The following is a 27,802-nucleotide window of genomic DNA, read 5'->3' on the forward strand; positions in this document are numbered from 1 at the left end:
GGTGATCAAAATGATAGTAACAAATGTTTTAGAACTACATTCCCAAAAAAGGACACCCCAAAAAGCAAACTGTATTGCCTTCTCAACAATTTTCACTTCATTTGTCATTTCTCATTTCTAGTTGGACACTTTGTAGCAGAGTAATATTTTCTCCTTCTAACATGATCCGACCCAGTTGTTTTCTTGACTTTATTTTAGAATGAATCTCTTCTGCATCATCTAATACAAGGTTCATATACTCATCAAAACTAATGATACAGTCCTCCATCCGCACATTCACTTGCTCATAGAGACACACCTGAGTCAGGGATCCCTGCTGCAGGTATCTGAAGATGAGGTTGATGGGCGGTACCGTACCTTCTGCATTTTTTGGTCCTGGCCACGGTATGATATAGTGGAATCTCACTGCCAGATGCTATGGTGCTAAGTACTTTATATGCATTATCTGATTTAATCCCTTAGAAACCGAATGAGGCATGTACTACTATCATCACTGTTTGTGACTGTAATTCTGTAAGATTACAGAAAAGAAGTTCCTCAAACAGTAGGGAGCAGTTGGGATTACACATAGCAATCTGACTCCTGGGCCCAGTGGCTGACTCTATGCTATATTTACTTGCATTTTAAAACAATGAATCTGTGTGCATATTAAAACAACAACAACAACAAAAAACCAGACACAACAATTCACATTTGCCCCTTTGTTCAGAATGTTCTTTGCCCTCTCTTCCCCGTGCCAGGGAATATCACTTAACCATCCAGACAAAGCTTAAACTTATTTATTTATTTTTATTTTTATTTTATTTCTATTTATTTATTTTCGGTCTTGTGTTTTTATTTATTTATTTATTTAAATTTTATTTTGTCAATATACGATGTGGTTGATTATTGTGGACCATTACCGAAACCCCCCTCCCTCCTCCCTCTCCCCCCTCCCACCCAACAATGTCCTTTCTGTTTGCTTGTCGTGTCAACTTCAAGGAATTGTAGTTGTTATGTCTTCTCCCCGCCCCCCGGCTCTCTGTGTGTGTGTGTGTGTGTGTGTGTGTGTGTGTGTGTGTGTGTGTGTGTGTGTGTGTGTGTGTGTGTGTGTGTGTGTGTATTTTTAGCTCCCACCAATAAGTGAGAACACGTGGTATTTCTCTTTCTGTGCCTGACTTGTTTCACTTAATATAATTCTCTCAAGGTCCATCCATGTCGTTGCAAATGGCAGTACTTCATTCGTTTTTATAGCTGAGTAGTATTCCATTGTGTAGATGTACCACATTTTCTGTATCCACTCATCTGATGATGGACATTTGGGCTGGTTCCAACTCTTGGCTATTGTAAAGAGTGCTGCAATGAACATTGGGGAACAGGTATACCTTCGACTTGATGATTTCCATTCGTCTGGGTATATTCCCAGCAGTGGGATAGCTGGGTCATATGGTAGACCTATCTGCAATTGTTTGAGGAACCTCCATACCATTTTCCATAGAGGCTGCACCATTTTGCAGTCCCACCAACAATGTATGAGAGTTCCTTTTTCTCCGCAACCTCGCCAGCATTTATCGTTCAGTCTTTTGGATTTTAGCCATCCTAACTGGGGTGAGATGGTATCTCAGTGTAGTTTTGATTTGCATTTCCCGGATGCTGAGTGAAGTTGAGCATTTTTAGACACAGCTTAAATTTAGATGCCTCTTCACTAAACCTTCCTAACTTCCCCTCCCTCCCCCAATTAACTGCCCTTCCTCCTATTCTCTGGATCCATTTCTACTTTTCTTTCCCACTAGGCTATATGCAGGACTGTGTCTTGCCTTAATCGCTGCTCTGGACACTTGTTTGAAGGTGGGGCATGGGAAGGGTCTGTCTGTTCAGCTTACAGACCATGTTTTCTGGAGTTTCCCCCACTGCTCCTCCTCCAAGTTCCAGTCTTACAATGCTCCATCAGCCCCTGGCAGCATGTTCGCACCACACAACCTATCTCCCCTACCACAGCTCACCAGACCAGGGGTAGGTACCCGACTCAAGCCAGACCAAACAAACTCTATCCCCCAATAGTGTGGAAATTAAGACCACACGTAGGCAGGCTATCCATGTCTGGAAGCGTAACAGGAGCTGACGGCTCTGGCTGGCTGCCCTCCACAAGCCAGACTAAGCAGCAGAAAGACAAGCAGTGCAGATGCGCAGAGAGCATGCTCTCTCCCTTCCTTCCAGCTAGCTATTTCCTTGTTCCTGTCCCTTCCCAGGCCCCTCTACATTCCAGTCCTTACAATTAATTTATTTTTATTTTTTGCTTAATCTAGAACTTCAGTTGGCTTGTTTCCTGCAATCAAATCACTCATCTGTATATCTGTATCTACACCAGCACCAAGCACCCATTTCCTAGATGCCTGTTAATAAACACAGCATCTCCTCATTTTATACAGCCACACCAATGGTTTCTATGAGCACTCCCAAGCCCCTATCCCGTCTTGTCTTCCAAACTTGAATACTTTGTCTCCAACTGCCCACTCTACAGCCCCCACCCAGACAAGAGCAAGGACAGATCCTGTTCTCTTAACCTATCTTGGCAACATCTGCCCACCCAATCACGTCCTTCTCCTTGATCCTCCCTCTGGCTTAGGGGACATCATTTTGTGGTTCTCTACCATGGCAACGATCCACTCCTTGCTATTTCCACTCCAACCAATTCCTAGAAAACATGAACGCCTGCACTTGAAGGGCTCAGTCCCCTATTATGTTTCTACCTGTCTAAAACAAAACTGTGCATGCCCTCCCTTTCCAAACCCACTCTCCTCCTCCCACCTATTCACTCCATGCCCCCCCCCCCCCGCCCTGGCCTCCTTCCAGCTCACTGTCTTTGCCCAGCCTACTACTAATTTGCTTTCCTACCCACCTCTTTTCCTCTTCAATCCATCTTAAACATCACTGCCTAATTTATCTTTCTGAAGGACAGCTCTGACATGTGACTCCCCCGCTCAAAAGTCTTCAAATACTCCTACACAAAAAAGTCAAACTTTTTAGCCTAGCCTAATTTAAAGCCTTTACCACCTGCATTTCCAGGTACTCCTCCCCAAAGAGTCTGATTCAGTAAGTCTAGGGAGGGCCAAAGAGATGTACACAAATACCCTGGGTGACTTTGGTGCTCTCTGCCAGATTTGGACCAAGACCCTGACTAACTCTTAAACACAAATCCTAGAGACATGAACATATTTTTGCCCTGAAGAATCAGAGACTATTTTGAAAAGTAAAATATCCCACCCCCCCACAGTCAAGAAAACGGACATACTTTCAAAACACAGCGGCTGAAGACATGAGTACCTTATTTCCTATAAAAACTGCAAAACAAAAATAAATAAATAAATAAATAAATAAAGGAAACTTAAAAAACAAAAAACAAAAAACTGCAAAACAAAGAAGGTACTCTGAGTTGGAAGTATTTTTATAATGCCTATTCTAAATAATCTGTGATTTAGAATGTGTACTGGGAGGAACAGGAATAATAGAAACTCTGACTTCAGCTATTTAGAATTACACAGTGCTCCGTGGAGCTCAGCTGATGTGTATATTTATTACGTGGTCATTGTGAGAAAAGCATTTTGTTATCCTGTCCTTGTGCCAGGCACAGTGAACTAAGCACAGATATTATTGGAGACTGAGCACATATATAAACATACTATATTAACAGTACTAAGTTTAAATTGTTGATGAAACACTTAACAACAAAATGGCCTCAGCATCTGGGTTGGTGTTTATGAGCCTTCATTCATTCACTTTACAACTATCATGTGCCAGGCACTGGAGCACAGGGGTTCCACAGGAAACAAGATACAGTTCTTGCTGCTATGGAAGCTTACTTTCTAGTTCAGGAAGGCAAAAAGCAAGTAGTATATCTTTAATCCTGGTATGTCAGGTGCTGTCCATTGCTAAGGAAAAGTAAAACTGGAGTGAGAAAGTTAAATAGGTGGATGGGAGGTCTTCTGTAAAAGGTACCCAGAAGGCCACTCTGATGTGATGACATCTAAGTGGAGTCCCAAGGAAAGGCATGGGCAGGTGAAAAGTCCTTGAGACTTGGACTTGTTCCTACTAGTCAAGAAAAGTCAAGATTTCTGCCTTTTATAAACACTGACAAATCCTGCCACTTCTATCCCTGGATGTGAGAGGCAAACTGACTTTTACTGTCGCAATTCCTGGAATGTTTAGGCCTACTGCTATCCCTTTCTTAATGTAAACCCTGTTGTACAAAACAGCTCTGTCACAGAAAGGGGGTGGGGGGCCGGGGAGGCTACAATAAAGAGGCTGAAACACAGCACAGATGCACTCACTACAAAAAACCACTACAAAAACCCATTTGAGGAGAATATTTACAATTCCTTTTAGTCCCAGACTTTCCTTCCTAATTAAGCTTTAAGCAAGCAAATATCCAAGTAAGATAAAATTCCTTCATGAAAGAACCATTAGTCACAGGAATTCGCCAAGAAGCTTACTGAATATAAGAAAACCAGGCTATAATAACCAAAATTCTATCCAAGTCACTCATTAATAACGAATGATTTAAAAAGCAGTGAAACAAATACAACCCCATGATAGGAATAATGAGTATACTCAGAGGCACCCTGGGTGAAGAGAGCAACCTGAGGTTCGCTTGCTTGGCTATTGTGGGGGGCAGGGGGCAACAGTTTCCACAAAACTGGACAACGTGGCCTTGCTGACCTAAGACAGTGAGGTAAAAATGCTGACCTGGGGCGACGGGGAGAGCAGCAACTGGGAAGAGCAGCAACTGGGGAAGCTCAGTGCTCAGGGCAAGACCCTTGCCCTACTCACCCCACCCTCAGTGTCTGTGGCAGGTATAAAGCACTTCCCAGATATGTGTTTAACTATGGACTTTTTTTCTTTAATAAACATTTCCCCCCACCCAATCTTACCTAATTTAGTAATCAACAGTTTGGTGAGGCATTGGGATAAATGAGAATATAAATTCTGACAACAATTGATTTTTCTTTTAAAACCAAGAATAGCACTAATTCAGAAAGAACAGGAAAGAGGCTCATATGCTGTGGAACCTTCTGAGGGATGTATCTAGAAAACAGTAACACAGTAAGGACATTCAAGAAAGCCAGGGTACACGAACAGCATATTCTGATTTTAATCCCTTCATATATCTTCACTAGGTAACTAAACTCATTGTCTAATTATCTGTCTCAAAATCCTGTTTACCAGTGAAAAACCTTAAAAAAACTTTTTTATGTTAACAACATCTTTTATGAAACGGTTAATTCTAGAAATGAAAAATTAAAATTACTCCTAATGCCCCATTCCCTCTAAAGTTTAACTGGTCAATGCTCTCATGGGGAGGCAGGGAGAGAAATCCTACAGGTTCTGAGGACAAGCAGCACAGCTAGGCCATAGGGGAAATGGAACCGGAAGTGAGAAAATGGTAAAAGGAACCAGAACCCAATCTGGACTGGTTCCTGAAGACATTTCTGTTTTTCTGGGTGCACTTTCTCTAGCCTTCTATCACCCTGTTAACCAACCATTGTCATCTTGTCCATGGTCCAACACAGCCTACACTTCTAGGTCATAACTACCATCAAATGTCAGCTATGTCTGTTTCTTTCTAGAAGGAGTCCTGTGTGCAGTTCACACACATGCTGCCTTCGTGCCAGATGGCCAGCCCACTGTGGCACAGAGAGGATGCAGTAAGTCCTTGGGGGGCTGCCCCTGCCACAGGGACAATGACGGGGGGTCAAACAATGACTGCCGTTTTTAATTTCATAACAACCTTCTCTAAATGACGTAAGCATTTATCTTGTCACTCTGGCACCATTTAACTAGTTGCAAAGGGTAAGTCTTAAAGCATGGATCCAAAATACATAAAGCGAGCAATAACTCAGTTCCCCAAAACACATGAATGGTCAATAGATACAAGTGGCCTTAAAAAATAAACTGCAAATCTCTTTAATATTTTTTTTCTTTAAAAGCATTCATGAATATCACCACTGTCTTATCCACTTACTGTGCCAAAACTAGGAGAAAAGGCCATGGCCAGAATCACAGAGCATCTAAAGAGAATCACTTGCCATTTTGACAAATCATTTATGTTTTCAGTTCACCAAAACTATAGAGTGTCTTCTAAAAGTCTGTTTTTAACTACTTTTTTTAGATGGTAAATTCCACTTTTTTAGAGATGCCAACATTATGAACACTGGGGAGGCCCATTTGTGGTCGCTATCCATGGCTTTTTCCTGCATGTACTTCTGTCTCCCCTCTGGTGACAGACAGGACTGCAATGACTTAACTTTGGTTCCTAGAAAGGGAAAAATCCCTGTTACCATCTCGTCCACGTACCTCCACTGGGAGGGTCCCCTTTTTGGGGGAACATACCGCCCACAGACCACAGTAACTAGTTCAGGCACAGAGTGTGAGTCCCTAAAACCTCAGTTCCCAGGTTTTGGGACGAGATGCCCAGGACACCGCTGCGAGTTCACAGGACCCCAGAAGGTATTACAAAGTGAGGAAAGCACAGCACACAAAAAACCTGCATATGCTGGACACCAAGAGAGCTTCTGGTGCAAGATGGCTCATGGCTCCAACAGCAGATGGCGCTAACACACCCTTCCCGAGGACATCACATCCCAACAAAACTGGGTGTGCGGTGATTGCTTTGATAAAACAGCAAGCAGTGCACAAAAAGCAACATGAACAGGAAACCAGGGGTGTGGCGCCCAAAGGTTCAAACCAAGGGGGTAAAGTTTGAGAAGTACAGTCCATTGGTTAATAATGGTAAATAAAATAAAGTTTCCTTCAATTTTGTATATTTTTTCAAATATCCTAAGTTCGTAGGACATAAATACTTAAGTTGTTTGGACTTAACAACTCAATGAAGGGAATATGAGGTATTTATTTTGGCCTAAGAGCACTATGAAAATCCTGACACCAAAGGTGCTGTGAATTTGGGAACCTTTGCATGAAGACTCAAATCTGGGCCTAGAGAGATAACGGGTCAACAAGGACTAACCACAGTAGGGGTGGGGGAGGGAAGAAAACACAAAGAAAGAGGGAAGAGGGCAAACTGAGGGAGAGGAAAAAGGGAAGAAGGGAAAGTGTGGAGAGGGGGATAGAGGGACAGGAAGGCAAAACCTTCTCATCCATGACTCTTGGCTTAGCTCCAACTGCATCCAAAAAGCCTTCCCCATCTCTCTGACCTTCTTTAGGTGTGGGCTGTAAAACTGTACAATACATTATATATTCGTTAAGAATAGGAACTGACTTTCTCGCCTTTGTGTCCCAGAACAAAACACAGCAGGAACTCAGGAACTGCTTACTGAAAGGCAGTGCCCATGGAAAGTAGGATTTGCAAGGCAGCCTTGAAGACGGTTGCACCCCCAAGACTTCAGATACTTAGTGAGGGAAGGGAGGGCTGGGAAGGAGAGTAGACACAGGGCTGGAAGTGACCCTGAAGGAAGCTCCAATCCAGCAGCTCCGTGTGGCTGAAACAGAGAGCTGGTGCCGAGGCCCAAAAAGAGGTTTGAAATGGACTCTCCAAGCAGTGCAGACAACATGGGAACACTCATCAGAAAAGCCCCAGGATATATTTCTGCCCAAAATGCAAAACGTGAATATAACCACAATGGAGCCAAGAGAGGATAACTGGCCTGTGATCCTTCAGATGCCATGGGCGAGGAAGATGAACGAAGAAAAGCTAGCTAGCTGTTCCAGCTGAAAGGAGAACAGACAACCTCTAAATGTAGCATGTGCTCCTGAACTGATGGGATCCTGGACCTGCAGAAACAGCTGTAAAAGGCATTATGAGACAATTAACAGAATGTGGATTAGAAAATAGCTCAGGATCAGTATGAAATTTGCTGATTTTGAAAACTAAACTATGATTATATAAAAATAGATCTATGTTCTCAAGAAAATACACACAAAAAATACATACTGAAGTCTTTAGTAGTAAAGGGGAAAAATTCATGCAAACTTTTCATCCTCTTTCATAACATATTCACATTTGTTTTAAAACAAAAATGTGTGCATTAGGAGAGCAACCAGCAGTCCTACATACACTGAGTTGGAGGATGAAGAGCCACTCAGCAACTGATGGACCCCTTCTTCTCCCCCCACCCCAGAGTGCAGCACCCCCCAAGCTGCCCCTTCAGGCAAGGAGGAGGATCTCCGCCACAGGGGCTGGCTCTTTGGTTGAGAGTAGAGTGCTCCCCATGCAAGTGTCCAGAGGCTTGGGAGGATGGCAGCCAATGAAGAGACCAATTCAACAGTCCAAATGAGAAGTGGCCACCCACTAAATTCTTACATTGTGTGAGCCACATTCTCAGTTTCCTAAGTTCACTACCCAATGGCATAAAGTACTTCATTTTTATGAAATTAGATCTAATAAGCCCAGCAAAAAGATGAAAAAAGGAAGGAGAGCTCAGTGGAGTACACAGAAATCACCCCTTGGAAACGTCTAGAGATACCTCAGGGGAGGGAATGCAGCAGAATGGTAACCACAGTGGAATTCTAACTCCACACAAACGACCACTACACACACAAAAGGGGAGAACCAAACCTTGCTGGGGAGCCCCTCAGCCTCTAGCCATGTCCTAACCCTGGGAGCATGGTGCTCAGCCCCAGGCACTGCTGGTGGTGGGGCATCCCTGGCTCCTATGTACCAGCACCAGTAGAACCCTCCCCCCACCCCCAAGTTCTGACAACCACAAAGGTCTAGACACTGCCAAATGTCCTGAGAACTCAGTTACTCTCTTCAGCCAACAGGAGTCTGTGAATGGGCTGCAGGTTTCCAACCAACCAAATGAGTGGTGGTGGTTTTAACGGGCAGGCTGTGGGGTGGTGCTGGCTGGAACAGAAGCAGTGAGGGCCACAGAGAGACAGAGGGCATAAGTGACAGGTATCCAGCCGTGTAAGCTGTGCAACAATGTGCAGCCAACTCAAGTAACGTTCAAGGTAACTTGCCTGATTTTGGAACCTCACCCCCAATGAAAGCACTGGACCAATTCGGAAAAGCGTTTCCACCCAAGCAACTGCTACACTGGAAGAGGGACTGGGGACAGACTCTGGCTTCCTGGAACAAACAGTACAGACATTTTATAGACTTAACAAAGACCTTTACTGAAATGCCTACTTATGAGACCTAAATGCCTTTTTTGTAGCTACTCCACAGTGATTAAGTCCCAACATCTTCCACACATTGTTATCCTGTTAACTACAAGAGAACTTTAAAAAACAAAACAAAACAAACAAACAAAAAAACACCATAGGACTTACTCCTCATCCTCAAGCAGACCATTTTTAGATCCTCTTCAGCACAATTACTACAGAGGAATTCTCCTTTCAGGCTAATTCTAGTAAGTGAACACCCAAATTTCAGATATCACAATAAGATTCCAAAGGAGATTTAAACGGGAAAAATTTAGAACACCTATCTGTATTTCTTAAGTACAGAATACCCAACTATCATTGACAACAGAAATTTTTAAAGGAAAATGAGACAATGAACAATTTTTCTGTAGGAGGTGGTGCTGCACAGTGATTAAAAAACAGAGGATTTGGGCCGACCCCGTGGCGCACTCTCCCGAGTGTGGCGCTGGGAGCGCAGCAGTGCTCCTGCTGCTGCTTTGGATCCTATATAAGAATGGCCGGTGCACTCACTGGCTGAGCGCGGTGCGGCCTGTCACAAAAAAATGACAAAAAAAAAAAAAAAAAAAAACCCAAAAAACCCCAGAGGATTTGAGATCAGAAAGGTGGGTTTGGGTCCTAATTCTGTGATATCAGGTAAACTGTTTAACACACCCAAGTCTGTTTCCTCTGCTGGTGAGAGGTCAAAGGACACCACCTTACTGCAGGGATGGACATATTATTCTGTAAAGGCCCATACAGAGAATGTTTTTTTTGGCCATTGCAGGCATCTACTCAACTCTGCTGCTGCAGTGCAAAAGCAGCCATTGGTCCACAGGCGACACATAAATAAATGAGCCTGGCGGCACTTCAGTAACACTTCATCTATGAATACCGGAAACCTGAATTTCATATATACTTCTCAAGTCACAAAATATTATTCTTATTTTTCATTTAAAAACTTAAAAACCATTCTTAGCTTGTGGGCCATGCAAAGAGACAACAGGCCATATAGTCTGCCAGCCTCTGGCTTATGGTATAGTGACCAGCGCACAGTAGGGGATCCATAAATAGCCACAATTATTATCTTGAAAGCTTCATGGGCCACAGTAACTCCCATCCTGTAAATCTTAACAGTCTCAGAATCAACAATTGGCCTCCTCCAGTATCATCACGAGTTATTCTCTCTCGCTTACCATTCTGTTCATGGTCTCCCTGCTGTGGAATAACTTCAGAGTGGCCTCTGTGCCATGAAGAGCATGTCCACCCATCACATCAACCTGACACTCCTGTACCCAGGAAATGAATTTCTGAGTCTCTGAGAACTATGTAATCTTGTCAAACAACTTTGAAAAATCTAGCATACAAAAGATTTCTACCCCCCAAAATTCATACTTTCAAGTAGAATTCTACCCTGCAATTTGTATGTTAACTAAGAGGTTACACTTTAGCTGACAACTTCCCAGCACCTTTTGCTCTCCCCATCTTAAGCGTTCCCTTACAGCTGCTGGTGTGTTTCTCCGTCACGCGACTTGACTTGACGTTCTCATCTGCTACAGTTAGTCTGACGAACTAAATTTCTCTTAGCCTTCTGTTCTGCCGGTTTTCCTTGTACAGAGTTACTGAAGCGTGTTACTATCTAACATTACTGGAAAGTGCTGTTATTAAAAACCACCAGATTGCAGTTAGGTCAACACTAACAGCAACGATTTTTACACAAAAACCAGAGAGGATGCAGAAAAAACATGACTTATAACAAGCTACGAAGGAGCAGAGTACAACACTGATAAAAACCTTCTACTTTAAAGGCAAATTTAAACTAAAACTATGAATTTTCTATAACATGTACATTTCAGTCATGTTAACTTTGAGAGCTCCTAATAATTCCAAAGATACATAATTCACTTTTATAGTTCTTCCAAAATGAAAATATCTCCTTTTTTCTAATTATCATGATCTTGGTGAATTTTCCAAAAATTATAGAGAAAACAGCATCTTAATACAGCATTTTCCTTGCTCCCAATTAACCCCTTGAGATAACACCTGTTTTAGAGGGGTGTATATTTCTTTCAGACTTTGATATCCAGGTGCATACTTTTTCACAAAGGAATCAAATGATACTATCCTTCCTCCCTGCTCCCACTTTCTTACTACATTGTGGTCATCTCTTCATGCCAATAAAGAAGGGCCACACTAATTTTTTTTTTTAAATAACTACATAGTATTCTTTTCTATGAGTGTATCTTAACTGAACCTACCGATAGGCATTTAGATTCATCCAGGCATTCGTTCCACAAATATTTATTGAGACCTACTATGTACCAGGCACTATGAGTGCATATCAGGGAATAAGACAGACAAAGCTCTCTGCCCTCATGGAACTTACATTCTAGTGACTACTGACAATTTTTCGCTTTTATACCAAAAATTCTAGCTGGGAGTTTCTAGCAGAGACTGTTTTTTAATATTTTGCCTTTTTTTTTTTTTGCTGGCCAGTATTTTGCTTTTATAATATTGTAATAAGTATTCTCTTGTTTCCTTTAGATAAATTCCTAAAAACAGACTTGCTAAAACAATTTGTTTTGGAAATGTATGTATGTATGTAATTTATTTATGAGGGGGAGGGGCTGGCTGGTTTGGGGATCCAAACCTGTGACTTTGGTGTTATAAGGCTGCATTCTAACCAACTGAGCTATCCAGCCAGCCCTGGAAATGCTACTTTTATACTAACGATATTAACCCTTTATCTTAAACATGCCTAACATCTCCCCCAATTTGTTTGCCTTTGAACTATAGTTCAAAGGTCCCCAAACAGGTGCTTTTTGGTGTACACAAGACTGAATATTTAAACAGATAATCTTTTTATGCCTTACAGCCTTACTATTATCACGGTAAGAAACCCTTTCCCTACACACTCCACCCTCAGAGATTATAAAATACCTGCATTAAATTTTTCCTAATACGTTCATGTTTTAATTTTTACATTTAAATCTTAAATCCACCCAGAATCTGTGTGTTGTGGGATGCAGAGTTATCAACTTTATTTTCTCTAAGTGGATTGCCAGTTGATTCAACACCATTTTTATATCACAAACCGTCCATTCCCAACTGATTTAAAATGTTACACTAATCATGAGCGAAATTACCATTAATTTATAGATCAGGATTTACATTACTCTGTAGTCTTACCTATGGTACTTTTATAAAAAATATCTAATAGGACACCTTTAGGACACGTTCCCCTTCATCTTTCTTTTTGAGAACAGACTCCTCAAATATTTACTCCCCCTAAGAACTCAAAATAACTAAAGTAAATTTCTAAAAAGAATAAGTTATTTATAAAAAAGGAAACTCATAAAGACCCAGGGCTCTGGTCAGTCCACTGCTCCTTTATCTTATCTGGCCACTCATTACCTAAAACACTTGACTTGAATTACTGACTTCTGCAATAACACTTTGGACAGAATTTCATTACAAGATGACAAAGTTGATTTCAGCTAAATATTCAGGCTGAAGAGCTTAATTACAGGCACGGATCTCAGCCTCCACCTGGTGTCTGTACGGTGCGATTAGGTCACAGGAAAGAGCAGCACAGATGCACAGGTGCAAAACAAGCTGGAGCTTTTCTTATTGTCCCTGCTTCCTTCCCCCAGTGAATCTCAACAATCTCAGGCACATAGTAAGAAGCAGGAAAAAATGAGGAGGAGGAAGTAGAGAAACTTACTTGTCTTATCATAGTTATTCATCACAGAGCTGGTTTCTCCTTTCTGCCTCTTCTTCCAGAAGACCCACCCTCAAACTTCACCCCCACTGTAACAATCAAGAATGTCTCTGATTTTATAATAGCTTAGAATGTATAAAACCTCAAGGCTACTTACAACCAATTTATCAAGGAATACTGCTTTGTTATATGTCTTTAGATTCAAAAACAAAGACAATCTTTTGTCTTGTTTTTATCAAATCCTTTCCTTTCCCAATCAAACCCAGCTTTCCTAATCTCACTTTGTCTCTTCCAAAACCTAATATTCTGAGCTTAGCAGGCACTTCATGAATATAAGAGTTGCTGAAATAACAGCATGATATTATCATCTGCCAAGAGCCAATCAGCTCCACCTATCTCTCAGATATAAAACAAGATTTATATTAATTCAAACTGCTGTTTAACCTCACAAGAGTTAACAAAGATCTATCACATCTTAATGTCACAGCTAAACCGCTCATTGGAGAGAGAAGCATACTGCTTAGAACATGTTTTGAAGCTGCAAAACCAGCTGATGTCAGAGGTTATATGGTGCCCTGGATTGAATGTCCCACCAAAACTTAATCCCCACTGTGACTGTTAAGAGGGTAGGAAATTCTATTATGGTCATTGAAAGGTGGGGCCTTGGAGGTGATTAGATTAGATTGTAGGACCATTCCGTAGTGAATGGATCAAAAGTGGTTATTGTGGGCCTGGTTTGAATGGCTTGAAAAGGAGAGTGAATGAGGAGGTTAGTCTCTCCGCTCCACCATTTTCACAATGTGATACCCTGCCATCGCTGAAGTCACCACCAAAGAAAATCTTCACCAGCTGTGTCCCCTGGACTTCCTAGTCTCTGAAACTGTAAGCAATAACTTTCATTTTCTTACAAATCATCTAGTTTCAAGTATTTTGTTGTCAACAATGGAAACGGAGTAATACACGTGGCCACTAATTAAATACCAATGGCTGGCACCAGTGCTGAGCCAGGCCAGTGGGCACAAACACAGATTAGAATTCCTGTTTCTCCTTAAGACTGCAGCCTTCTGTGACCTCCTCTCTGCTGCGCCCACTTCCTCTACCAGCCTATTCCTACCAACATCAATTAAACTTGCTTCTTACCCTGTGGTCCACGCACCAGCAGCACCAGTGGCAGAAAAGCCGACTCTTGGTCCCACCCATTGCCTGAATCAAGATCTTCATCTAACATAGTTCCTGGGGATTTGTATGCCCAGAGCTTTTGAAATACACCCAAATAAACGCATGGTTTAGAATCTCCCTATTTAAAAAATATAACTCTCCACAGTTCCCCACATCACCCTCCAACTGAGCCCTTTCCCTGCCCCCTCCAGAGCAAAATTCTTGAAGCTGTATCTACACCGGGGGTCTCCCCTTCCTCATCTCCCGTGTTTCAACTCACTCCAATCTGGCTTTCAACCCCACCATGTCACAGAAAGGGCTCACCACCTAGTACTTGCAGTCCTTAAACCTAAGAAACCTTTTTCCAGCCCCCGTTTCACCTCAGCAGCACCCCATGCAGTTGGTACTCCACCCTCCTTCCTTACTGAAGAGCTGCTCCTCACCATGCCTCCTCTATCTAACCTCTAGTGGCTGAGTGTCCACGCCCTCCTCAGCATCTCCTGTGCATAGGTGATGCAACCACACATGGGAATTTAAATACTCTGAGCTCCAGACTAAACTCCATGCTAACAGGGTCACTAGCCAACACTTGCACTTGGTCGTCTTGTGCCTACTTCAAACTTCTGATGTTCAAAGCATAGCTCTGGACCCCCACTCAACAGCCAGCAAACCTGCCCCACCCATCTGGCCTCATCCTAGTGGCCGACATCACCGTCCTCTAAGTTAGCAAAGCAAACACTTAGGAACCATCCTGGAATCCTTCCTTTCCCTTTTCTCCTATGTCCTGTCTATCAGCAAACTGGTTGACTCTACCTGCAAACTAGATGTGAATCCATCCATTTCTTTCCACTTCCTCAGTCCCCACCCTTTGCCATACCACCTCATTTCTCATCAACAGTCTCCTTTAAATGACCTCAGTCTCTGTTTTTTGTCCCCAACAATCTATTCTTCATTCAGCAATCCAAACAATCTTTTAATATTCACACACTGTCACTCCCTGCTTAAAATCTTTCAATGGCCTCCCACTGCATCAAAGAAAAAACCCAAGCTCATTTCCATAGTGTGGTAACCATACATACTGCATCATCCACTCTAGGGCGCTTCCGGACGTGAAGAGTGGCACTAACCAGAGAGAACACGGGCTCACCTGGTATAAACTGAGACTGTGTGAGCAAGCTGCGCCTATAGCCCTCTGCTTATAAAATCATGCAATCGAGGATGCGGCTTCCTCTCCAACCTTCACTTTGCTCCTTGTGCACTAAGCTTCAGCAATGCTGGCATCCCTCCACCTCAGGGTCTTTGCAGTCACTGCTGCGATATTGTGAAACATCTGTTTGGTCTTCATCCCTGTTTCCTGGCATACAACTCCTAAAATCCTTAGAATCTCCAAAATGATGCCTTTCCGTATGCTGATGAGTTCACAACTGGCAGCTACTAGATAGCTTCAGGATGGGGGCTGGTCACAGCACAGACCAAGGCAGGCTTAGAGGGTCGGGACCTCCAGGGAGGGGAGAGGGGTTGCAGGTTAAGCTGATCACCAGTTGCCAGTGATTGAGTCACCCGTGCCTATGTAGTGAAGCCTCCATGAAAACCCAAGAGGCCTGGGTTTAGAGAGATTCCAGACAGCCAACCAGGTGGAGGTTCCTGGAGGGGGTGCCTCCGTGCCCCTCCCCCACACCTCACCCCGTGTGTCTCTTCATCTGTATCCTTTGTCATATACTTCGTAACTAACTGGTAAATGTGTTTCCCTGAGTTCTATGAGCCACTCCAGCAAATTAATCAAACCGGAGGAGGAGGGGGGCGTTGTGGGAACCCCGATTTACAGCTGGTTGGTCAGAAGTTCCAGGGGCCTAGACTTGTGACTGGCATCTAAAGTAGGGGCAGTCTTGGGGACTGAGCCCTTAACTTGTGGGATCTGACACTATCTCCAGATAGCGTCTAAACAGATTTGAATTAAGAGGACACCCAGGTGGTGTCTGCACAGAACTGACTGCTTGCTTGGTGTGGGAGAAAACCCCACACACCCGATCTTCTGTGTTGACGCTGCTGAGTGAAAGGATGGGAAAAGCACTTTGGTTTGCCTATTCCTATATCCCCAACTGCTCCCTACACCAGAAGCCCCGAGGCTCTTCACCTACCTGGCTTTCTCATCCTTCAGGTGTCACCTGCTCAGAAAGGCCTTCCCCACATACCCTAAGCCAAGTGCCCTCTCTCTGCCCAGTGTCTCATGGCACCTACCATGAGGTCTGAAACTCATTTCTTCACTACTTCTCCACCCTCCCCAAGAAAATCAAAGATTAGAAGATATTTCCCAGTACTTAATTCACCAACAAGCAGAGTGTCTTGCTCAAAGTAAATGTGGTAAATAAATTGAAACAAATTGATGCCTTTAAAGAGTTCATTTTTGGAATTCATTCCACAGGTACTATAATATTAACTGGACATCCTAATGCAGGCAATTTCAAGGTCATGCTATAGAAAAGACTGTGATGAATAAAAAGTGGCCACAGTCTCTGCAGCTCCTCCCATCAAGAACAACAGTCCATCTCCCTACTTGCGTAACGTGCATGACAAAGAGAATACAGTACAGGTGACACTGTGACTTCCCCACATAGCCTCAAGAAGCCTGTCAACATCTGCTCCTGCCATCTGAGGACTCAGTCACTACAGGAGGATGCCTGAGTTAAACTGCTGGAGAGGCTAGGCAGAGGAGTTGGAGAGGCTAGGCAGAGGAGAGCAGAGGCACCCTGGGTAATGCCCATGTGGGTGAGGCCATCTGGGAAGCACAGCCCCCAGCCTACCTGCCAAATGATTGCACGTGCATGAATGAGCACATCCCACACCACACAGAGCAGAAGAAACAAGATCTCCCAGCTGAGACCTGTCCATACTGACAATCCACAGAATGGCAAACAAATACTGTTTTAGGTCACTAAATTTTGGGGTAGTTGTACAGCAACAGATAACCGATACGAGGCTGTGGCCATTTGTTTTTTAAACTGCAGGCTACATGTCTCAACTCTGGCACTGCTGAAATCTCACTCCAGGAAATCCTTTGTTGTTGGGCAGCATCTCTGTGGCACACCCTAAGCTGTGACAACCAAAGATGTCTTCAGACAAGCCACAGTGGAGGCAAAAACAGAGTGAAGACCTGCCTCCAGGGGCTTGGCACTTCCACAAGGAAAGGATTCGCTGCTGTGGGAACACTCTTTTTGGTTATCTCCTCACTGACTTCTGATCTAGGTCACTAGTCCCCAAAGGACAGTTAGTGGAATGGACACTGGCAGTAGCCTCTACCTATTCCTGTGAAAATTACCAACGAAGATGTCACTCCTCTATTCCCACAAAAGAAACATGACAGACAAAAAGCAAAAGATATAAAGCATCTCTACAACTGGACCCTGGCAAACACTCAAACCCAGCTACTGGATGGACACCAAAGACTGTGGGAAGACAGTGTCTGCTAAACTCTGTATATAAAAAAAAGTATAATATATTTAAAAGTAAGTTTGACTAGCAAAATTCCAATTCTCTATATAAAAACTACTTTTTAACTTAAAGAATATATTTTGATTGTTTGACAAATACTCCAAGATTTACATAATATAGGTTCTAACTTCAGATGTGCAAAGGCTGCTAAATGTAAGTTTTGAATATATTTTAATTTCTCAAACTCATAACCTTATCTAGAGACTTTCACATCTTGCAAATTTCTAATAACCCAGATGCTCTGCAAGGACTGTGCTGTTCAATACGGTAATTACTATCTACACGTGACTTTTTAAACTTAATTTTATTAAAATTAAATAAAACTAGATAGTCAGTTTCTCAGTCACACTAGCCACATTTCAAGTGCTCAACAGCCACATATGGCTAGTGGTTGCCAATTGGACCACACAGATGATCAAACATTTCCATCACTGAAAAAATTCTATTGGTCAGGATATAAAATATAGAAATTAAAAGCAAAGTAAAAAAGCTCTTTGCTTGAGATGATTAAATTTAACACTCCCAAGTGTGAATTTTCTCTCTTCTATCCCTAACAAGTACTCACTGTAATATAATACCATTTTAAAAAATTAACATGGCAGGCGGGGGGGGGGGGGGTGTTTAAAAAAAAAGTCAAAGGTAGAATTTTAAATGTTACTATATCTAACTAGATGTTGTTCAGTTTTCAAATCAATATAGAAACAATAGTTGATGAGTTCTTTTTTTTTTTTTTTTTTTTTTAAAAAAAAGATGACCGGTAAGGGGATCTTAACCCTTGACTTGGTGTTGTCAGCACCACGCTCAGCCAGCGAGCTAACCGGCCATCCCTATATGGGATCCGAACCCGGGGCCCTGGTGTTCTCAACACCGCACTCTCCCGAGTGAGCCACGGGCCGGCCCCAGAAGATGAGTTCTTAAAAGGCTGCACTGACTGTTAAAAAGAATCATTTGTCCACGGACTTACAACATCAATCTCAAAGATTTTAGAAACTTTTTAAAGTTAGCACTATCTTAATCTGTGAACAAACACTTAAACTAGAAGAGCTGCTACTTTAAAACTCTTCGTTCGTAGTTGAAGGAAGCATTCATAAGGTAAAGCGTACTACTTTTAGCACCTTGTTGAATACGTCATTTTAACTACAAGGAAATGTGTGCTGGTCAGCTCCCATATTTTAAAAAAATGAAAAAGAGCATGCTGGTCACTTACTGATTCAAAAGCACTTTTTGAATGCCTTCCCGAGTCAATCAATGTTAGTAGGCACAGAGATTCTCCCTGTGCTCTGATCCTGTCAATTCCCTGGGAAAGCTCTCCTCCCTTCCCTTCTCACCTCTCTGGGGCAGCAGTAGCTGCCCCCAAACCCATTAACACTTAAGTGATCTCGAACCTTCCCACTAACCCTATTTGTTCTCAGGAAAACTACCTGAGGTTTGAGTCCTCACTGCATGGTATCACAGGCCACTGTCCCCAAACCTGACTCTGCAGACTCACTTGGGAACTGAGCCCTGTAACCCCAGTCCTGGGCTTACAGATGGACTGATGGACACTTTCAGTGGATGCTGTTAGTCAGGTTCGAGTACAACTAACCCAGCCCACATCAACAGCCTATCTAGTGTGCCCTCAGCCTCCAACCTACTCTAGTTAGGGAGAGTAAGACACAGGATCCAGCTCTAATCACAACTTGCGGTAAGTGCCATGAAGGCAGTAACTGCAGTCAATCGACGATGTCAAGAGCAACAGAGATGACCAGAAAAGGCCTCTTTGAGAAGGTAACACTCAAGCTGAGAGATAAAGGATTAAAGATCCAGCAGTGAAAACACCAAAAGGACTGGAGATGTTAGGTGGGTAGGTGGATGGATGAGTCTGGAGATCAGAGAGGTTGGGGATGAAGACAGAACTTCGACAGTCATCAAAATTATCAATAAGCATTTAAAACAGATAGGAACAGACATGGTCATCTAAGAACACAGGAAATTCTGGATTCAAGGCTAAGAAACTCCAGACAACACAGGCATGCAGGGCAGGTGAGAAGAATCTTGGAAGGAAGCTAAGAACAAACAAAAAGATAGAAGAATAACCAGGAGCCTGAGATGTCACAGAAGCTGAGAGAGTGTTTCAAGATGGTTGTGGTCAACTGAGTTCAAAGCTGAGAGACAGAATATGCTAAAAACTGGAAAATGACCATTTCAGAGAGTTTTCTTGCCTTGCAAGAAGCAGCACTTACAGACAAGAACAGAAATGAGATGGATAGAACCCCCCGCAGTTTTTCCATCCCCTGATTCCATAACTTACCCGAAAAGCCCAACTCTGTTCCTAAACTTCGGTTCTATGAAACACCCAGAATCCTAAGACATTCACCTTTTCTATTTAAATTATCTCTTGTTAATTTCTTCAACCTGTAACTGAGACTTTTTCAAAGCTTGGCCAGGAAGGGAAGGTGAAACACGGGAGACAGGGGAGTTAGGAACACAAGAATGGGATCAAGGATGAACCTCTAGATAGCCGTACCGTGTCCAAATGTCCCTTCAAATTCATGTCCACCTGAAACCTGTGGATGAGACCTTATTCAAAAGAGGGTCTTTGCAGGTGTGATTAGTTAAGATGAAGTCATCCTGGAAAAGAATAAGCGGCCCTATTCCAATGACTGTGTCCGTATCAGGAGAAAAGAGATGACACAGAGAAAAGGTCACATGAAGACAGAGCTGCAAATTGGGAATGATGCAGCTTCAAGCCAAAGTTGGGAAAGATTCTCCTCTGGAGCCTTCAGAGGGAGCAGGGCCGTGAACACTTAATATCAGACTTCTATCCTCCAGGACTGTGACAGGGTAGATTTGTTGTTTTAAGCCACCCAGTTTGTAATAATTTGTTACAGCAGCCACAGGAAACTAACACAGCAGATTTCAAAGTCAAACAGAACTCCCTGAAGACCTTAACTAAGAAAGCAACCAGAGGGATAGGAATAAAGCACAAGGGTCAGCTTGGAGAAGCATTTCAGGAATGAAGAAGGCAGGCAGAAGAGTCAAACGTCATCCACAGTGGGCAATGGGAGCTAAGAGTCTGAGCCCTGCTAAGCATGTGGCTCGGCATTTTATCTGCACCATCTCATGCAATCCTTGCAACAACCCTATAAGATGAGAAAACTGAGGCTGAAGTGTCAAATAACTTGCTCGAGATCTGAAGTCTAAGAACTGGAAGAACCAGGATGTCCAGCACATGGATATGGCAGAACTACCAGGAAAAGAAATACAACTGATAACTGTGTAGTTACTAATCACATTTCCAAAGATGAATGACATTTGGAAATACACATACTATATGACAAAGTAGAAGAATCAGAATTAAATCTATACATACAGTAGGACCCCAATCTGGGAAAAAAATCTCTACACATATTTGCACGAGCAATACAAACGACTAGAAGAAATGTAACAATCTTATGTGGTTATTCCCTGATAGGGATATGAATTCTCCCCTCATTTTTATAATCCTAGTTTTCTACAATAAACATATTAAACATTTTTATTATTAAAATACAAAAGTCAAAGATAAATACTGAGACAATAGGGAAAATATCCCCAAAGAATGAGGAGAGACAGACAGTGGAGAAACTGAGACAGTGGAACAGACCACCTGTTTGGGGAGTTTAATTTTAAAGAGAGAAGAACGGTGGATAGAAAAGATACTGAGATTAACTGGGCATTAAGTTGTATAAATAAGTCTTGGCCGTGTTTGAAGGTAGAACAGAAGAAGCCCCTAAAGAAGAAACTCAAGATGAAATTATCAGTAAACATGTTTTTAAGTGGAAGAATCTTCCCTTTAAAAATACATGGAGACAGCAGATGCAGACACAGAAGCCTTCTGAGATGAAAGAGTAGAGAGAGCTCATACGAGAAGGTCCACATGTAATAACCAAGAGCACAGGCTAAGGAGGCAAGTGACCCAAGACCAAGTTCAAACACGGATTCCACTGACACCAGTGCCAAGTATCTAATCCCCCTGACGGCTGAGTCGTCTGTGAAATGGGGCTGTTAACAGTGCCTGCCACAGAGCTGATGTGAGGCTCACTCAGTCATAGCATAAAGTTCTTAGCATGGTGGCTGGCAGATGGTGGGCACCCAGCAAACATGAGCTAACAGCACTGGTATCATCAACAGGGCAAAATGCAAGTTCATCTACTGCCAAGGAATGTCAGGTAGCTGGACTGTGGGACCAAAACGTACAGGAATTTATTTCAACAGGGAAATCTTAAAGTACGTCTTCCAACATAGTCTATATAATATTTATGCCAAGCAGGGATTAACATGAATTTTCTAGGACTTACCACAATTCCAAGCACAGCCCTGACTCAGGGCTTCTCCTCCTTCCTGGAACCCTCTTTTCCCATATGCCTGTCTGGTTTATCCTCTCACCTCATCCTGCTCCCCACTCAAACGTTTCCACCACCCTTTTTAGTACCAAAACGTTAACAATCCCTATGGCCTGTCTGCATCCTTCTCACCCACCACCTGATAGAGGATGCTCTCACCAGGGCAGGATGGTACCTCTTATCCACTGCCCCACGCCAGCCCCTGAATACACATTTTACTAAAGACCTCCCACATCTTCCCCTTTACAGGCTCCTTCCTCTCACCATTCCCATCTAAAATCAGCACAGGGTCAAGACGGTGGGATAGACGGTCCCCAGTGTCCTTCCCACAAATCAACCAATTTACAACTATATAAAAAAGCTACAACAGCCAAGCTGGGGCCACTGGAGCTCAGGGGAAGAGGAGGAGTGACCTGCAGAGTGCATGAAGGCCAGAGAAGCCACAATTAGAGAAAAAAAGTGTTCTGACCATTTCATGCCATGGCTGCTTTAAGGCTGGAGCTGCTGAGCACACAGAGCAGGAGCCAGCAAAAGCCAGATGGAATTGCTTGGAAGCAACAGGGGAGTTGCTTGGAGGCAGCAGGGGAGAAGAGGGCCTTGGTGGCCCCCAGGCCAGCAAGACCACTAATAAGGTTCTCGTGGACCCACACAGGAGCAAGGAGCCACAACAACTGAAAAAATGGAGCCACTCAGAGGCCGGAGAGTCATCAAAGGGACTGGCGCATGGCCCATCCTACAGGAACTGTTTGCAGCACAGGCGGTGGGGGAGATGGGCCCACCAGGGGAATGCTGGGACACAGCAAGGACAGCTGATCTGCATCCCAATCAGCATAGGACCACTCAGAGGAGACTGGCCAGAAATACAGAATTTCATGGAGTGCAATCTGATGAAAAGACACAGGCCCAGATCAGAGTTACTACACAACCCAGGTGCACCTAGCCTCTAGAGAGCCGAAGTACCTATAAAGTCAACTATTATAACCTGTGCTGCACAAAAAGCCTTCCCTAGAAAAGCAGCAGCAAAGCAGCAATTCAGCTAAACCACAGAGCTCAAGTACTGGTCCCAATAGGAAGTTCCCCCACTTTAGAAGTAAGTAAAGGACAAAAAATTAGTTCTGGCTCAGACACTCCGCCAGCACCTCGGGTCTGCCTAGGGACATGAGGCATGGAGCCAGAGACTGGACCACACTCCCACAACCAGGCCCATTGCGCCAGTGCCTCAGGGCCCGCCTGGGGACCAAAGGCATGAAGCCAGGGACCAGACCCCCCCCCCACAACCTGGCACACACCACCAGCACCAAGGAACATGCCAAAAACATCACCTCCATGTGGGTGGCCCACCACAACCACCACAGCTGCCAAGAAAGTGGCTAGACGCCACAACCACCATGCAGATGGTCCCCCAGCCACTGGAATGCACTGACACAAGGAGAGTTACCAGCAGAGATAAAGAAAAAGAGGATGTCTCTCTCCACAAAGACCATTCCAGAGTGACAGAAGAAGCATCTGCTCTACAATAATATTGGGGCACCTGATCACACCTTTCAGCATTGGACAGATCATCTAGGCAACAAGTCAACAGAGTAACCATTACTCTTTCAGAAGGAGAGAAAAAAATCTAGGGTAATTTGAGGGGGGAGGGAGAGGGGGATGGGGAGAGATTAGACAACGGGCATAAAGAATAATTATGATTTGTAACAATATATATGCTAGTAATATTGATCTGATCAACATATCTCAACGTTGAACCCCCAAAATAAGTATAATCAATTTTGACTCAGTAAAAATTTAAAAAATAAATAAATCAAATCAAATCAAATCAGCACAGACGCAGACCCTACTCACCCCTGCCTCTCCTCACCCACTGCTACCCGCTGCCCTCAGGAATCTCCAGCACCGAAGATCAATCTGTCTTTCACGCCTGGCCAGGTTTGCTCCTCCTAACCATCCCCTCCACTCTCAGAAGATTCTCTCCCTGGGCTCTGTGACACAACATGCTGACATTCTTCCCACCGCTGGTCACTCCTTCATGAGTGTCTCTTCCTCTGCCCATCCCTCGATGCTGTCCCTTAGGTTCTGCACCAAGGCCTCTTCTCAGGCCACACCAGTGGGTCTTCACCTCTGATTAATCTCTGGGTTCTCCTTCTCCCCACAAAAAGGCACAATCCCGCAGCATTGCACATGGGGCCGGGATAGGCATCAGGATGGGCACCTGTCTCCAGCCGAGGACCTCTGGTCCCTGCAGGTGCCCTGAGCCAGGCCCCTGATACGCTCCTGCCTGTTTAACCACCGCTCAGCTCTCCAAATCAGCACTGCTCAGATGCCTTGGTCTCAGGCCCCCTTTATATTCTCAACTACTGACAACTCCAGGGGCTTCTGTTTATAAGGGTTAGTTCTACTGATATTTACTTTGTTAAAAATTAAAACTGACAGGGCCGGCCCGTGGCTCACTTGGGAGAGTGTGGTGCTGATAACACCAAGGCCACGGGTTCAGATCCCTATATAGGGATGGCCACTTAGCTCACTTGGAGAGCGTGGTGCTAAAAACACCAAGTCAAGGGTTAAGATCCCCTTACCGGTCACCTTTAAAAAAAAAAAAAAAAAAATTAAAACTGAGAAGTTCTTAAAATGTTATTAAATCATTTGAAAATAATAAGCCCATTACACGTTACAATAAATATTTTTATAAAAAATACTTTCTAAGTAAAATAATCTGGTGAGAAGCCATATTTTCATTTAACACATCCATTTATTGCCTGCCTCAGAGTTAGATCCTCACATCCACTTCTGTGCTCAGTCCGTTGCAATACAGTCACACGTCATTCAACGACAGGGTATGTTCTGAGAAATGTGGCGATTTCCTGGCTGTGTAAACGATAGAGTATACTTACACACACCTAGATGGCACAGCCTACCACACGCCTAGGCTATAAGGTATGGCCTATGGCTCTGACCAGTCACACACACTGTCCACTGCTGACAAAAACGTCATTCTGTGGTATGTGACTGTATATGGTTTTGGGTGAAGTCTATGAGGAAAACTGAGCCTCACACAGATAAGCAGTTGGAAGAGAGAAGAGTATTTCTATAGCCTTTTCAAATGAATGTGAATATTCTTTGATACTAAACAAAACTCAAAAGTTTCTTAAAGGACAGTTCTAATGTAGAACCTGAAACTATTTCCACTAGTTTTTCATACTGTTACATAAAAATTCATCAGTTTTACTTCATTCTTGTGCTTTGAATGGATCTTTTATTCATCTCTGAGTTTGGAGTATCGCACTCAGGCCATTTAGAAAATGTTCACTGAATTAAGCAGATCTCCTAAATGTTGACACATTTATTACATAGCATTTTTTAAAAAATTTCATTAGCATCACCACCTACCTAGAAAGCAAAGTCTTTAAATACTGGGAAGCTGTCAAGCTCATGGTAGCAGAATCAAGTTTTCTAAAATTCTAATTTTTATTTGAAAGCTCAAATTTCATCACTGCCAACGTCTGTTGTTTTCCTTGAAGTATATGGTTCACCTTCACTCACTTTTGAGAAAACACCTGCCAAATACCCACATCGCAATGGTGATTGTACTCTGTCAGCCATTCATTCTTGTCCTGGACTCCGCTACATTTCAGTGTACTTTATGCCTATTCCCCACAGAATGAATGAGAGCGTGGCTCATCCAGGGACTGGTATTCCAGTGGGCTGCGAAAGTGATAAGAAGTGGACACTAAAAGGCTGCAGCCTTGGTGAGGAATTGGCACTTTGATGTTGAGGGCTGCAGAAGAAGATTGTGATGAATCCCATCACTTGGTGATTGAGCCTGCAGCAAGTTCAGAGAAGGGAGGGGACTCTGGTCCAGGGGTATCGGCTGGGAAGCTGGTGTAGAGAAGGGGCTCTGGACAGGGTGGTGAAGCTGGGGCTGAGAAGACGACTTGACGACTGAATGCATCATAGAATGAATGCTCTCATTCATTCTCATTCACGCCACGCAATAGTAAAAAAGGTGGGTACTCAAGGATTAAGGTTCAATAAAATTGATTTTTATTGCTTCACCGAGGACATTAAAGTAGATTTTTTTCACCTTCAGGTTCATGGTGGTGAAGAGCACCATGACCATGACTATGATGCCTAATTCGGTACCACAGCCTTGAGTTGTGCTCAGAGCTTCACAGTTCTACCCACAATTGCTTCTGTACCATCAATGCAAACTGCCAACACAGTGAAAAGCCAAAAAATGTGTTGATATGGTTATGAAAATAGTTTTGACCTAATGGACTCCTGGAAGGGTCTCAGGAACCCCCAGGGGTCCAGGGATCATACTTTGAGAACCACTGCTCTAAGTGATCACTGCTTCCAAGACTTCAATCATCATCTAAATGCTGATAACAGCCAAAGGCCTGCCTTCATCCAGACCTCTCCCCCAGAGCTCCATGATCACATGTACAGAAGTCACCAATTCAACAAGTATCTATTGTGCATCCCATTTTAGGCGGTGATACAGCAATGAATCAAAGTACCTGCCTCCGTGGAGTTTAGACTAGTAGAAAGAGTAACATCGAGCTATGAGGACAGAGCAGCGTGAGATGGTGGAGATCAGTGAGGTCCAAGAACGCCCTGTGAGGAGGGGATATGTGAACAAAGACATGAATCGAGGGAGGGAGAGAAATGTGCAAGCACACATCTAGGAGAATGTTCCAGGGAGGAGGAGAAAGTGCATAGACTGCTGCACTCTTCACACAGAACACGGAGATGCCCCAGGTACTCCTCAAACCCACACGTACAAACTGAACTCATTATGCCCCCCACTAAACCACTGCCACCCAGATGTCCAGGACAGAAACCTGGGGTCATGTATGCCTTTCTTACCACCCCTCACCTCACATTCAGTCATCAAAACTTCTTCTCAGTCACCAGCTTTACCACCCTGTCCAGAGCCTCTTCTCTACACCAGCTTCCCAGCCGATACCCCTGGACCAGAGTCCCCTCCCTTCTCTGAACTTGCTGCAGGCTCAACCACCAAGTGATGGGACTCATCACAATCTTCTCCTGCAGCCCTCAACATCAAAGTGCCAATTCCTCACCAAGGCTGCAGCCTTTTAGTGTCCACTTCTTATCACTTTCGCACCCCACTGGAATACCAGTCCCTGGATGAGCCACGCTCTCATTCATTCCATAAATAAATACTGAGCACCTATCATGCACTAAGTAACATCCTGGGTTCTGGAGACACAGAAAAAACACTCACAGGATCTACTCAGCCTGGATTACTCTCTCCTCCCCTCTACCCCCATCTGCCTGCCAGACAGGCTCCAATTCGGCCTCAACTTGAAATGAACTTTTTTCTGAGAAGCTTAAATTCCAGAACAGTTTAGGTGTCTCTGCAACCCACTGCCCTTCTCCCCTTTGTACCTCCTTGTTAGGTTCCCTATTAAACTAAGTTAAACAACTCAGTAAGGTCCTAGACCACATCTATTCTATCACAATTTATAAAATCCAGCCTGTGGCTCACTTGGGAGAATGCGGTGCTGATAACACCAAGGCCACAGGTTCAGATCCCATATAGGGATGGCTGGTTAGCTCACTTGAGAGAGTGTGGTGCTGACAACAACAAGTCAAGCATTAAGATCCCCTTACCGTTCATATTTAAAAAAACAAAAAACAAAAAAACCCCAACAACTTACAGCCTCAGAACCCAGTAGAGAAAGCGCTGAGTAAGCATCTGTTAAACAAATATCTAGTTACAATATTTATGAGACTATATCCAAATATTTAACTATTATTATCACTAGGAAGCAAATCAAGGAGGCCAACAAATTTTGGTGAAACCCCAAACAATCCTGCATTATTGGGGGGGATTCTCTAAAAAATACACATATTCCCTGTACTGGCCAACTGCCAAGAAATATATGAAAATCAACAAATTCTACCAGTTTTCAAAATAAGGCATAAGTTCAAA

At 43.5% G+C, this 27,802-nt stretch overlaps 1 protein-coding gene and 1 pseudogene across 3 annotated transcripts in view; both read right to left on the minus strand.

Moving 5' to 3' along the window:
* Positions 1-27,802, minus strand: part of GNB1 (G protein subunit beta 1) — a 77,388-nt gene that overhangs the window by 44,559 nt on the left and 5,027 nt on the right. The window lies entirely within an intron of this gene.
* On the minus strand, positions 98-25,963 carry LOC134383355 (small nuclear ribonucleoprotein E-like; annotated as a pseudogene).

This window comes from Cynocephalus volans, chromosome 8 (genome assembly GCF_027409185.1).
Source record: "Cynocephalus volans isolate mCynVol1 chromosome 8, mCynVol1.pri, whole genome shotgun sequence".
In the NCBI taxonomy this organism is placed as follows: Eukaryota; Metazoa; Chordata; class Mammalia; order Dermoptera; family Cynocephalidae; genus Cynocephalus; species Cynocephalus volans.